We start from the raw sequence: 14,328 nt of genomic DNA, 5'->3' as shown, positions 1-14,328 counted from the left end.
TTAATCAGGGAGACATTAAGTGTATGAAGTAATGAGAGGAAAGCGGCACATCATATTCTCGGACAAGGAAAGTTTTTACTGTCGGGCCAATGGTTCCAAATTTGCAAACCAATGCATGTTTAACAAAATTTCTGGGTGGAAGTACTTACAAACATATATATGTCTCAAAGACTTTAATCTGCTGAAAGGGTTAAAGGTTCCATGCGCACAGAATGACTGAATGTAATACGTTCCCAAATCTATCTTCTGCCTAATCTCAACTATGTAAGAAATTCTTGTCCCTTCTGTTAATAATAAAATTTCGTACTCACCTCCTGTCGTGGTTCCAGAAACGTTTAGCATATTCTATTTAAGGCAAATGTTGAAGCAACCGTTTTCTTCGAATATAACAAATCGCAATAGTTGTTCCTTTAGTAATTTTCCAATTTTTTTATTTTATTTTATAAAAACAAATTTAAACAATTAAACTAAAAATCTGAAATAATTAAAAAAAATATATTTTTTTTATTAAACCCATACGCACGCGGTAATATTTTTGATTAATTGCAAAAAAGATTTGTAAAAAACACTGTAATTAAATTTTTGTATTTTATGTAATTAGTTAGTTACTCTAAGGAAAATAAAATCTGAAAAAATGTTTTATTTAAAAAGAATGTTTTTTTTTTTTTATTGTTTTTTAATTTTTAAATTTTTTAATATCTTCCGGATAGAGAACACACTACCAACAGCAACGAGATCTCGTCTCGCACTGAATTCAGAGTCAGTGATTAATTCTTATGCGAAAGATGGCGAAAAAATTAGAGTTTTTCTCGTGTCAGATTTTATTAGATAGATAGATAGATAACATACACAAAACACATAACGATAACGTTGTGTTTATGTTTTTACTGGGTTCGCAGAAGATGAAAACGAAGAAAAAGAAGAAGAATATATAATAGTTAGTTCGCAAACTCACGCATTTTTGTGAGGGCAACTCAATGAAATTTGTGCGCGTATCCTACACAGCTCTAAATAAACATATTTCGTTTAATTTTCACTCTTTTAATGCATCCTGTTGCTTCGCACAGCAGCCTGTTGCTGCTGCCGCTTTATTTGAGTAAGTATTTCTGTTATTCTTTATTGGGGGCGTTGGGTGTTGCACGTTTTACTTAAGAGCTAGGAAACGTAAAAACAAATGAGTTATTTTTGCGCTACATTGCCTTTATTATATATGTTTGTATATATATTTTCTTTTGGTTTTTTTTTTTTTTTAATGTAATAGCAAAGGTTTTCTAATATGTAAATTGAATATAGCAAGAAGAAATTCTTTAGTATTATTATTAAAACATACGTTTACATGGGAATGATGGAAGCATATTGCGATAAGAGGTTTTTTTTAAATAAAAAAAATTTTTTTTTTTCAAATAAATAAATGTCAACGGAATCGATCCATACCTTTTGAAAAAAAAAAGTGCTTCATTAGTTAGCTTTTCATTCGATAAGTGGTTAAACCACGGATCACTTAAATTTCTTTGACTCTGCTCATCTTTTGTAAAACCTTCAGTACATTTTTTTATAACTTAATTATTACTTAAAAGAGATTTTCGTTAACTTGGAAATTAAAAAGATCTTAGAAATTTAGGATCTTGCTTTCAATAATTTCATTTCTTCATTATCCCTATGATACATGATGTCTTATGCATGTGCAAGTCTATACCTCAATGCCATTTGCAAAGTGCGCTATTGTTTGCCTACGGCTTAGATTACACCAATCCCTCGCAACATTGAACTGAATGGTGGAATTTGTTAAGTTGAAAATTCGCGGGAAACTGAAGACAGTCGAACGATCTAAAAAAAAATTTAACAATTTGAAATTTTTAATTAATCCTATGATGGAAACGTAATTACTTTTTCCAGGATTATATGTTCATCAAAATTAATTTTGCTGAAACGCAAAGTACTAACAATTTTTTTTTAACATCGTAAGTCGATCTTATCGAGATATCAACCCACAAGGTTATAGGCAATCTATAGAATTAAACTACGAATGTGTACGGCCTGTCTCAATTCTCTATTTCCACTAAGGCGGCATTCTAAAGGTAAATTGCCCTTAAAAGCATTTCAAAATCGGAAGCTAAAGAAGAATACGGACGTATTGTTTCTGAACAGAACTTGACTTTCTAAAATGATGTTCATTGGCTAATGGGTGAAGTTAGGTCATCGATATATGCCGGGCATTACATAAGAGTCTTTTAATTACGATAAGTGCCAGCAAGTTACAATTAACCCCATATAGTAGCAATTTCTTTAGAATCTAATCCCTACGATTCTAAATGCATAACGCATGAATGAATTCTAGTCCATTCGATTTCATATAAATGAAAAAAATCCTGTGCATCCTGCCTTTATGGATTTCTTACGACTTCCAACTAAACCATTTAGCTACGTAGTCTAACGTCTTTGTCGGCCAGCTTAGTATTCCAATTTGGTTCAATAAAAAAGCATTCTGTCTGTCCCGTCGATAAATCAGAGAGAAACTGCCGACAATGTGATACGTAATAGTAACCTAGTAGCAAGATTGATTTGCATTACAATATGTTATAAAGGGAACATAACCTATGTGTGAAACCAAAACAAACTTATGATTTTAGCCGTTATAGTAGCAGCGCCTTTGGCAGAGTTAAAGTACGGGTTTGCTTTGATGTGAGACTTGCCAAGCCCCTTCCTAAGCGTAAATTACATTCATTAGTGTTCATGCTCACCTTTTTCCCTATGATATTCTTTCTAAGATAGAATAGGAAAAAGGATTAATGCAGCCTTGGAAATTGTTCAAGTTATTTCTAGGAAAGAAAAATTCAGGATTGTATCTAGTACACCAGCATGTGAGCCTCGTGAGCATATATTTTTTACAATTACTGTGCGACACTAAAGAAATATCAAACGCCCGTCATGTTAAGGTTCCGAGCACAGGGAAGTCTTAACTGAAAATCAAAAATAGTCTGAACTATTTAACTTGACATGCATATATAAATTAGGGAGCCCTCTTTAGAGATTTGATTAAATTCAAAACATTAAAAAAATACTCCCTGAGAAGCTACGAAAGTTGGTTGTTGTGTTAGTTTGTCTCTGATTTTTGATTGATCAAACCAATGTGATGATTTTAGCTCGTCGTCTAGTCACACTAGTTCAAGTAAGTTTATTCCCAATATATTTTAAATTGAACTATCATGAGATGGTAAAAATTCTTAATGAAAGCCACACTTAGTAATGAACATTTTCTTTTGCTTATTTGTCGGCTGAAAATATGTAGGATTCGCTTACCAAGAAACTTCTAAAGATCGACTATTGTCCTTACGATAAAATTAAATTATTTTATTATTGATATTTTTTTTTTTTCTTTCATTATTAGTTTTATATATGTATTATAGGGATTGATTGGGTACAGAACTATCATAATTTTAAACAAAGATTTCCTCTCAAACCAATGTACTTAGGTCGAAATGTATTATAAGCAAAAGTACTCACTCAGCAACGATTACACTCGAAATTTCACGCACTTGTTGATGATGTCAATTGCACAGCGTAAGCAACAAGTGTTATATCATAAATTTACTCTTTATTGCTTTTTAAATGTAAAAAAAGCAATCAAAATGAATACGAAGTTTAAATATAAGTTCGCTTAAGAAATTTTGAACAAAGCAAAAAAAAAGAAAAGAAATCCACGACATTTATACAAAAGCTTCGAAATGTAATGCGTAGGCGCATATCTCCTATTTGTTATTGTCTGATGCTATGAAATATTGCTTTGAAATTTCTTTCAACTCTGTGATCGTCGAATAAAGCGCTTCTAGAGGGAAAATGTTTTATTTATTTTAACCTCATTACTTCTTTTTATTTTCGCTTATTATTATTAATTTGTTAGTTTAGTAACTCGTTTATGTCGCTTTAGCAGATGATAAATAATGTCTTTCTTGTGTTGATTAGTTAAATACAAATTTTTTTTTTTTTGTTTTGGTTAAATTTTAGATTAACACAAATAATCAATTTCTTAAACTAATATATAATTCAGTTTTCAGTTTTGTTCTTTCAATAGACATTTTTCGATTAACAACAAAATTTGGGAACATAAGCATGGATTGCCTTTTGCAATAAATTCAAATAAATCTGCAATTCCATAGAGGAATAAACTTAATAAGCTTAACTAAATTAGACAGAAAAATGAATTATAATTCCATGTAAATTTGCTTGATATATGAATAGAAAAGACACTAAATAAATATTATGATAATTAATGGGTGATTAATGGGCTGTTCAGACATCGACCATCGAAACGATTCCTCATTAGTTAAGCTGCAGAAAGCTACTTTATGCCGGGGCCGGTTTATAGCTGCCGATATCGACTTAACTCAATCGTGTTATCGATTCGTTGCAACGAGTAATGCTCCCTTACACCAACGAATGAAGATTGATGTCGAGTGACGTATCCATATTACGATCGAGTTTCCTTGATGTATCTGTAATCTAGCTAACAATCCAGCAATCTATTTACCTACTTGCTTTTATCCACTTGCTTGGTGAAGCTCGGCTGTAGTAGAATGCTGCTCGGTGCAGTTCGCGTGTAGTAGAATGCTACAGTCATTCCCGATTCAATTATATTTTCCCCTGCAGAGACGCTAGGGTAGTAATAGACGTAAACAAAAACCAGAAGTAATAAAGTCAGAATTATGGAACTGGGTTCGCAGAAGCGTACATACGTAGATCACTATTCATATTTTTACCTTTGACAACTTAAAATCTTGTTAGGTGTCATTTAAAATTCTACATTGGACCTAATAATGATAATAATGATAATAGTAATAATAATAAGCTGCTCTCATCATTTTTCTTTATATTGCGGCGGAAATTTTTTCTAATCGTGAGATTTTATTAGATGCTTGCATGTATTTTCATCAAATTTTGGTACAACATAAATAAAATAAATATATTAAACGAAATATTTTCCGTCATTTTCTACAACTTCTCCTCATCTTTCTTGCGACATGGCGATACCTTATCGAAAGAAGGATATTGGTTTGACAGCGAGACCGCATGCCAGCCAAGCTGTGCTGCATCCACCTGAACAAGTAGTAAGCAGAAGGCGGTACGTTTGGTGAGTACGCTAGGTGCGGCAGAATTTCCCATTCGAGCTGTCACAGTTTACCCTTGACAACTCCTACAACGTTTGGCCGAGCGTTGCAATGCACGAAGATGACTTCGCCTCTGTTAACCCCTGTTGTTAGTTTTTTTTTTTTGCAACAATACATCGCTCAATTTGTTCAACTGACGGCGGTACACATCTGCTGTAACAACTTCATGCCATTTTAGCAGCTTTGGTCATACACTGCACCTCGCTAACTCGCCTATATGTCCAATAAGGTTTTGTGACCATCAATATTCCGCTTCGGTGTCAATGTGGAGGGCTTTCCTGAACTAACCTCTAACTTTTTGCGATTGGCATCGTCGCAATAGATCCACATTCCATAGACAGTGTCAAGACGCCTTAAGAAACGCTTCTTTTTTAGATGGTAAGCAATGAAAATGCGATATTGAAACGATTTGAAATAGCATTTTCAGGCAATTTGTATGGTGGCCATACTCGCTTCTGTTGCTTCTTTCCCATCATCTATAAATGTTGATTGATCTACTGCTAAGTTGTTCGAAATTTGTTTGAGAGTTTAAGCTGGGTTTTCGCCCAATAAGTCTTGCAATTCATTGTTTAGACTCTCTTTTTGATCCTCGGTTCTCTATCATTCACATCACACCGAAATCACCACTTTCAAGCCATTGAAATCAAAATCGACAATTGGGAGATGATGGATGGAGCAGTGAGTGTGGAAAATGAAATTTTGGGCATTCCATAATTAGCGTCTGTTTACGTTGAATAACTCAATAATGCTAAATGGAAAATCATTATTTTATATAGAGAAAGGTCAAAATGATCGAATTTAATTGTGGTTTATAGTGACAATTTGCATTATTTTAGCATTTTCGCCAATAGATGTCGCTGATCAAAATACATGCAATCATCTGTTATTTGAGATTCGCGAAATCCCGAATAAAGATCATGATTTAACGAATGTTTGGGATACCAAATTACTGGTTAAACCGCTCTACTATTCTTATTTTAAAACTAGTTAAAGATGTAATAAACATAAATTATCCTTTTGATAGAATAATTAGATCCACTTGCTGCTACTAGCTATTGATGTAACGAATTTGGAACAATTATTCATTCTATTGATATCACTTATATTGTATATTGTATAGAAAGTTCTTTTTCGTTAAAACAAATCGCAATTTGAATAAGAGCAAATTTAAAAATTCGCAACAATAAATGCAAATTATTCATTAAGTTAGCGGCGAGTAAGAAAAAAATATTTACAGTTCTTTGTTCCTAGATGATATTTGGTGCCTTATATGATGAGACAACACTAATCAGTTTGCAAATAGTTTTTATTTCGTCAATTGTGCGAAGAGTTATTATATATTAAAATAAAAATGAGTGAAATTTCTGGAAAAATGCTCTACATTACGCAACACTACTACGAGAGCAAACTTTGGGAGAAACTTTGTAGTGTTTAAGGTCAACATACTTTAATTTAATGAAAAAGTACCTAATTTGCTTGGTCGCCTTCGTTATGATATCTTTAACATACAAAACGTACGTCGTTGTAGTCGACCAAGCACAGAAAAACTCAATACAAATTTTAGAAAAAAAAACGTAGATAACCAAAACGTAAACAAATTTGACATTGCTAAGAAATTAAATATCGGGCATAGAGAAGTATAAACCATTTGTTTCACGTCGGATTCACACATAAAAACTTAATCGCCTAGTGTCCAGTGAATTGTTGATAAAAAATTTGATTGACCGAATCAGCGAAGTAGTAACTTAAACGCAAGGATATCGATTCACTATCGCAGCAAATCACTATTAGCTATCAAAATAGGCTAAAACACGAGAATGTTATTCGAAAAAAGTGATACGTAAGAAAAAAGTTAAGCAGCGCAAAAAGGTGGGATTGGCCTTTTATACAGTTAAACTTGGGTGACATTACAAGATTTTAAAATGTAATCAAACGATTAATCGTAATCTGTAGTGCGAGCAGGTAAGCAGATCGTCGCAGACGATATAAAGAAACCGGCCGCAATCGATCAATCCAAACAGTGTTGCATGGCAAAAAATTGAGAAAGCTATGCTCCGAATATCACTGAATTCACTAAATACCGAGGATCCTGCTAAACCTGGCAACTACTCCTTTCGTCCTCTGTTGGCCTTTCCCAACGCAGCAAAGCCTGCTTCAAATGTGACTGATGAAGTTTGCTTGGTATAATTATTATGCCTATTATCGACTTAAGTAAAATTCGTTTTTAAGTAAATAAATTTGCAATAAGAACTGAAAGAAAATCTTTCAATACTTTTTGTCTCGTCTATCGGTGGGTAGCCGAAGGACCTTCATAGTTTTGTATGTAGAAGACTTTATTAGCAGGTGAGTTATACATAGTACTTCACGACATGGTTTGTGATCTTTTTTATCTAATTCTTTTTATTTAATTATCTATTAAAGGGAAGGACCGAAATCGTTGTTAATCATTCTATCTATGTGTACATATGTTTAATATAACGTACTACAAATTCATAATTGCTTTTGTGTAGATTTTCGTCCGATTTTGCATTTATGGCAATTAAGCAGGAAATCAACTTCGTCCCTATTCTTCGCAGATATGTATTTTCTTTCTTTGTTAGTTGCAACGGGCAACGCAGAACCCAAAGTAAATAGAGATTTACGCAGTGAACCCCGTCTGGATGGATTGATGGTGGCTCGTGGAGAGCAGCTTTGCTGCGAACTGTCCGTCCCCGTTGATATAGGACTTAGAGAAGGTGAGCTTGTAGGTAGACTATCGTCTCCATAAACCGGATCCTCATCGATGACAATGAACACAAGCAATTGTTTGACATTTTCACCGAGAAAATTCAAAGCCTTCTTCAATACCTGTGTCTTCAACTCATATTTCATCTTGAGATGATTGAAATGATTATCCTGTGATCCATAGAAGCGCCCAGCAGCTTGCGGCCTATTACTTATAATTATTTTGAGTAGGTCTGTTTTCGAATGCATCCGTAACGCCATTATCGATGAGCTGACTGATGGCAGATGATTTCCGACTTTCATTTGCCGTTTATCGCTACTCTTGTGCTTATGAATGATGCGTTCAGGTAAGAGTCGCGTTAGTTTTTTTTTACAATCACGAGAAAACAGATATCTTTTTAATGGTTTTTTTATCTTACCATTTATATAGATTAACATTAATGTGAACGCAGCTAAAATCATAAGGCCGAAGAATGATGTAATGACGCGCATCAACATAGCATTTGCCTCCAAGTCTGCAAGATAGCGTAAATTTCTTTGCGTGTAATCCGTGATAATGCCTTTAATGAGAGGAGAACATGCAGCTACTTTTATACGACTAGGATGTACGCTAACCGTAACGTTCTCAGCTCCTGAGAAAAATAACTCCTTCACTGATTTCAATAAATTAAATCCTTGCGAGATATGACCAAATGCCAGTTTCGTGCAACGATCGGTAGCTTGAAGAAGCCAGTTTAAACATATTGGCCCCATTTCGAGTCCTATTTTTTCGCAAACTTGATCCATCTAAGCGTTCTAATAATCGAATTGGCGAAGTGTTTGTTACAAGCTTTTCTATTTAAACAGTAGCTGTAAAAATTTTCACTTTTTCAAAAAACTCCAAAAATTGTTGCAATTTTTATTTGTGTTGAACAATGCACTGACAGTTTTTTCGAAGAAAAATTTGTTAAATAAATCCATTATTTTTTTTATTGACAAAGTATTTACTATAGAATAGAATGATGCCTGACATTTCTATCAAGGCTACATTGATTACGTCTGCATCATTTGTTTCAGTGAATGGTTTCAATTCTTTTCTTGTTCATAACGTGGCTAGCTGGAGTACCGAATGATTCCATTATCGACCCTCTAACGATCAATGTCTTTGCAAATGGTTTTTCTGGTGATTGTAAACTGTGCGATTTTTGGCGCAATATAAATGATTATCACACACATTCGTAGCCAAGATGTTGGATATGTTTTTTTGCTAATCCACATATGGCTAAAGCTATATGTTTGTATTCACACCGAGATCGCTTCAGTTTGCTTATTAGGTTAGCAGCGAATTCTATTCATTTTGCGGATTCAATGCAAACTCTTAGGTTATCCTTGATAGTAAACCCCTATTTTACCCTACATGTTGAAAATATTTTTGTAAAAATATATCTTACACTGCTAAAAAGGTTACAATCTGAATCTGCACTTTTCAAGTTAAACACACTATTGCGCATTTTCTGCTTCTATCGAGTGTTAACTGAGGTAGTGAAGTCATTTCCAACTGTCATTCTTATAACTTGGAAAGACTTAAATTTATTTTCAATCGTTTTACACGATTTGCTTCTAATGCCTAACACCAGAGATCACAATTCTCTACGTTCTACGATTAATTTATCTATTTTTAGATTCTATAGCAATTTTATAGATTCTATAGCAACCCTTTTGTATGGATAATGACTATGTCTACCTTATTATCCGCTTATCTCAAAAGTGGCAAAAATTGGTCGTCAACGATTGTGTGTTTACAGATGTCCAGAGATGGTCATTCAAATGAAATCATTTTTAAATGCAAATGACAAACAAAAGATAATTCATACCAATATCTTTTGTCGGCCATTTTTTAATACAAATTAAATAAAAAACACTTATTTGATAACCCAGTGTAGAATATAGTACTTAATGAGTTAGTAGGAAGACGGAGAAATAGCAACCGCGAGTACCAAGTCAGTGTTCGAAGATTCAAATCTCAAGTGCGGTAGAGATTTCTTTGGTCGTAGGTATAATAAGTAGTCTACTTACTTACCAATTTGGTGCAAACCCACTAGGCCGCGACGTCTACCTACCTATTTCTTTCCTCTTTTCTTTCTGACGATCATCATACTACACTAATAGGGAACATTGCCTGAGTGAATGGTCATATTAAAAAAAACCAAAAATACATGCATATGTATAGGTGCCATCACTATTGACGAGTCCATTTGACTTTTAGATAGTATTTATCTTCGAACGAAGTGTGTGAACATTTCATGTCATTCCGATTATTAGTTTAAAAGTACAGTTGTTATGTGACCACACTTTCTATCAACGTTCGAGTTCCTTGTCCAAGAAACTGTTCATTTTTTGATGATATATTGTGCAAGCGAACACGCGATGGTCACTTTCTAATTGGAATCGTGTGAATATTTAACTGGTTTTATCAGAAGATTTGTAGTATCCAGACACATAGGTCATCACAGCTTTCTCTCGCCGAGGAGAAGAAAGAAGAATGTAGTTCTTATAGCATATGGAAGGAAGTTAGCGGTGGTGTATCCTTCAATCGTATCGTCTGTGACCAAGTTGTGGAATAACTTTGATAGAAGTCGCAAAAGTTAGATGTCCGTCGCCCCTAATAATAATATTTCTTCATTTGATTAAATTTTCTATACACTTTAAATAAATTAATTTTCAATATTTTATTAAAAAATTTTGGCAAACCTTACTTCAAAACGTGTGCTCGTGAAATCGTAACAAAATGATTTGAGTTTCTTCCAATTCTAAAATCAATCTCACCTCTCACCCCACTTCCCATTTCAGTACAGGCAGGGATAAGAAGGGAAGGTAACCATGCAAAGAAATCGCAAACACTAGGCTGTTGCGTAATGTTTAGGTAATAAGTGTAAAATACCAAAGTTAATGGAGTGGAAATCACTCAACATAGCAACAAAACGAAAAATCAAATTGGTCAGCTTTAAACACGTGCTTTATAATCAGAATTTTAGGCTTCATATAAACGCACACTTACGTATCTATTAAAAGCTCTTAAAGGAATCAATGCGTAATGCTTTCTCATAAATGTTTATAGAGGACAATATTTTAAAACCGATAGGATGTGTGTTCGTGAACAACTCATCTAAATGACTTAGCTTTTGCTCATTTTACGCCAAAAATTTCAACAATTTCTAGGTCAATAGATTGTATATATGATGAATGCGTAAGCGAAGAGAATATTCCCCGCGAAATATTTAACATAAAAAAAAAAAAAAAAAAAAAAAGTCAAGCTTTTTTTTGCGCTAGCCAAAGGCATAAGAAATATTATTTAAAGAACGTGTCGATGTTCAAATATGATTTACTCTACCCATCATCCTCTTAATAGAACTAAACTAAATGTGCTTTTTAATGGATTGTGACCTCTTTTTTGTTTTTTCTTTTCATTCATTCTACAAGTATGCATTCCTTGCAAGTCAACACGTTTCCTTTTCACGCTTGTTTCTCAGCTCAATAAATGACTTCATTATAATTGAAATACTTGGCTAGAAGTTAAAGAAAATTCATTAAGAAATTCCTGAGGAAATGTTTGCATTCATAATGCCTTTGTATTAGAGAATGTATATATATATATATATTAAATCATTGATATTAAAGGAATACTTTGAAAGGACAAAGATTAAAAAAGAGACTTTAGATTGTCATGCGTTATCCACTAAAGGAAGGAAATCACTTCGTTGAAGTGGCATCGCGTTTAATGTGCCTTTAGGGTTTTGTCATGAATGCATTTAGTTAAAGAGCCGATAAATTTAATTTACTCCCTATTACGAATACTAGGTGTATGACGTAGGCACTTGCTAAGTTCGATATTATAATAAACTCTGAAAAGTTATAAAAAAATCATTTTGAACTATTGACGCTTTGCACTACTACGAATTTTTTCTTTCTTCTCAGTCACTAACTTCTGAATTAATTTGCAAAAGAGGCAAAGAATTTGATTTAAATGAAAAATTGTATTGGAATAAGTAAAACGTGTTGAAAAATCTACCTCAAGATAGGATTTAGTGTAAGAAGTTCGATGCCGTACTATACTCGATATAGGAGTGGAAGAGGTTACGTATACTTATATGGCAACCTATACAATAATAATTTAAATTCTCATGGCCTATCACCAACGCCTATCGTTTTATTGGACCGTACAGCATTTGGGGTACAAAGATGTATTAAGTTTGTGCGAATGTATGCAACACCCAGAACGACTTGAGATAGACTGATTTTATTGAACCGATCGATTTAGAATCATTTTTTGAATCGATTAAAATTGTCTGTCCGTCTGTCTGTCCTGTTTTCGTGCATTCATTCAATCTATAGGCCGTAATTCTTGAGGTTTTTTTTTATGAAAGTTGGTGCACTGACATATGTTGACTCAAGAACGAAGACTATTGAAAGTGGTTCGGATTGGACCACTTTTTCGGCCACGTCTATATATATGATGTATTAATAATTGTATGGTGGCGTAGGGTAATTAATGCTCGAGCGGTGACCATTATAGTATTTTACTTGTTTCAAAAATTTTCCACACAATCTTTGCTAAGGATAATTATGACTGACAAATTTGCATATGATACGACTTTTCTAAACCATGCGATCTTAAAACTTCCTGAGTAAATTAAACCATAAAGCGAATGAGCGGGTTGTCATGAAAATCGAATATTCTTTAAAACAAGTGTTCATAAAAACTTCCAACTTTTGTAGAAACTGAGCTTTCTACTAATAATAAAGCAATTCTTCTTCCATGTCTTCGGTAATAGATTTTTTCTTTTTGCTTGAAAGGCGTTACATTATGTTCAAACCAATTAGATAGCTCAGTGCGATTATCTTTAGACGACATCCTATCACCGATCGAATTAAATACTCAGAAAATCTTGACGTCATTGGCGGACTTGATTAAAACATTGGTAAGTCTTATATATCAAGGAAGGTCATTGATGGAATCAGAGGATCTAGATGGCTATCTTGAAGCGCTCCCATTGCAACTTCGAGATGGAGACATGTCTGTTATCTGTCTGTATATCCAAACATAAACACGCCATCAAGTTTAATGGCAGACCAATGTGGTTCAACTTATATTGGAGAAGAGATAGAGTCCCTCCCTATTAAAGGCCTTGAAAAGATCAACATAATTACATCTGCTTGTTTTCTCGGTGAATAAGGCAGCGGCAGATTACAAGATGATTAATCTGACAAGCGGTTGAAGCCCAGTCATCAACCAACGCTCAAAGAGTTTTGGAATAACACTCAAATACTGTCCTGCACAAATCATGGACCGGTAGAACGAATAGTAGGAATAACAAGTAGGAAGAAAAGGAATTTTATTTAACATTATAAGAAACTGATTTAAAAAATAAGTTTTTGCTTACTATTTATTAGATATGGGCTACTGAGAGATCAAACCCCGTTTAAGTTCTTGTTTATTTGCAATGTTGTGAAAACAAAAAAGCTACAGTTTAACCCTTCGACTAATTTTTTAATATTCAAATGTATAACTGGTCCTTAGTGTAAAGCATGCGACAGTGCTTGGCACTATTTTTGCTAGGATGACGAGAAATTTTTATCCGAAAACAAGATACACAAAGAAATTGTCCCTTTTTTTATTTTTAGAAACATCGTAACGAGGGTGAAAGACCTTTCCTTTTCGGTAAGCATTTTCCAAATGATCTCACTGTAGGTAGCTGTGTTCAATCATACCGTATACTTGTTAGGTATTTTTTTGCTTTTAGTATTAAAAAATGAGCTCCAAGGAGTGTAAAAGAAAAAAGAAGAACAACTACAGCTTTAGAGAAGACGAGCATCTCGAAAAGCAAGTGCAGTAGTGCTTGGGGATAGAATGTCTGAAAAGCTTATCGGAGAAGTGCTTTTAAGAAAACATTCAAGTTTAGCTAAAAGTCATCCGAGGTTTGCGTATCCAAAACGAAAAAACATTTTACATTTGTTCATTTTTTATAAGAAAATTGATCTGAAATTTTTACGGAGGTAATAACTGTTTTTATTACGATTTATTGACGAAATTGCTTCACACAGCTACCTAATCATAATGTTATCCTTACAAACGGTAATTAACCTGGTTAAGTTGACAATTTGCCAATCGCTGCTTAAAGAAGAAAGCGTACGCATTATCTTATAAGTTATAGGAGAAACAATGTCAAACAAATATTTGATTTTCTCAACTATGAACGGTATGTGAAGTTTAAACTCATAAGAGTTCCTTTTTTTTTTTTTTTTTTTTTGTTTTTTTTCTATACGAAAATGAAAAATGATGCATGTTGCGTGCGACATGTTTGTCTGGTCAAGAGGAAATTAAAATTTTACGCTTGACTTTGATAACTATCTGACTTTGCACTATCTCAACAGATATTTTATAGAAATGAAATATTTTTGT

General features: G+C 33.5%; 1 protein-coding gene across 2 annotated transcripts in view; it reads right to left on the bottom strand.

The window, feature by feature from the left end:
* Nucleotides 1-468, bottom strand: part of LOC119636565 (synaptic vesicular amine transporter-like) — a 44,731-nt gene extending 44,263 nt beyond the window's left edge. For both annotated transcript variants that reach the window (XM_038031967.1, XM_038031970.1), the window contains exon 1: nucleotides 312-468. The gene's annotated coding sequence lies outside the window, so the exon portion shown is untranslated. The remainder of the gene's footprint in view (nucleotides 1-311) is intronic.
* Nucleotides 469-14,328: the final 13,860 nt, after the last annotated feature.

Source organism: Glossina fuscipes, unplaced genomic scaffold (genome assembly GCF_014805625.2).
Source record: "Glossina fuscipes isolate IAEA_lab_2018 unplaced genomic scaffold, Yale_Gfus_2 28, whole genome shotgun sequence".
Taxonomy (NCBI): Eukaryota; Metazoa; Arthropoda; class Insecta; order Diptera; family Glossinidae; genus Glossina; species Glossina fuscipes.
Note: the sequence above shows the minus strand (reverse complement) of the source record. Positions and strands in the feature narration are given on the sequence as shown.